The following is an 896-nucleotide window of genomic DNA, read 5'->3' on the forward strand; positions in this document are numbered from 1 at the left end:
GAGGCTTGATGTTGAAATTAATGTATTTTGATTGATTTCAAAGAAAAGGGATGAAAATGGCATGTTTGATTGATTTTGAAAAGAGTTGGAAATGGCTTGTTTGAAAATGGCACTTTGTGGTTTTTATGAAAAATATGATTCTTGGGCATACTTTGGTGGGACATAACTTGGACTACGGATCTCTGTTTTGTACCAAATATTTTTAGAAATGAAATTGGATCCGGAATGTCCGTGCCGTTCGAAGAACGGGTGAAAAACGATCTAAAATGAGAAAGTTATGTCCGTTGGAAGATTGGGGTTTAAATTGGTGAATTCTGCAGCTTTTAACTTAGAAAATTTTTAGCAGAATGACCCCTTGCGCGTGGGCGCACTTGGCGCGTGCGCGCCGTTCTTCCCGAAAATGCCATCCACGCGTGCGTGTGATGTGCGCGGGCGCGCCGATTGTGCTGCACCCAAAGCCCAGCCATTTTCCCGAGAGTTATGCTAGAACGGTGCCAGTGTTGTGCCTGGGGCACGAGGACACCCACGCGTACGCGTGGTTGTCACGTACGCGTCGATTGGCAAATGTTTAACTCACGCGTTAGCGTGCATGACGCTTGCGCGTCGATGAAGTTTTTGAGGCCATCCATGCGTGCGCGTGGAGTGCGCGTACGCGTGGACCTGTTTTCATCCCAAAGTTGATTTTTGAGTTTTAAAAGCCAAATTTCATACTTCTAAGCCTCTGATCTCACCACTTATATCTTAAATCATTATGATATGCCTAGCTATGAGAGAAGGGCTAGTGAATGCGGTAACTTGCGAGTGAAGCAAGGGGAAAATGAATAATCAATGAGGATCATTGATGATTATGTGAGATGTGGAGGATGGTGGTGGAAGTGCTTGTTATGCCATTGGCC

The sequence above is a fragment of the Arachis duranensis genome, chromosome 7 (genome assembly GCF_000817695.3).
Source record: "Arachis duranensis cultivar V14167 chromosome 7, aradu.V14167.gnm2.J7QH, whole genome shotgun sequence".
NCBI lineage: Eukaryota > Viridiplantae > Streptophyta > Magnoliopsida > Fabales > Fabaceae > Arachis > Arachis duranensis.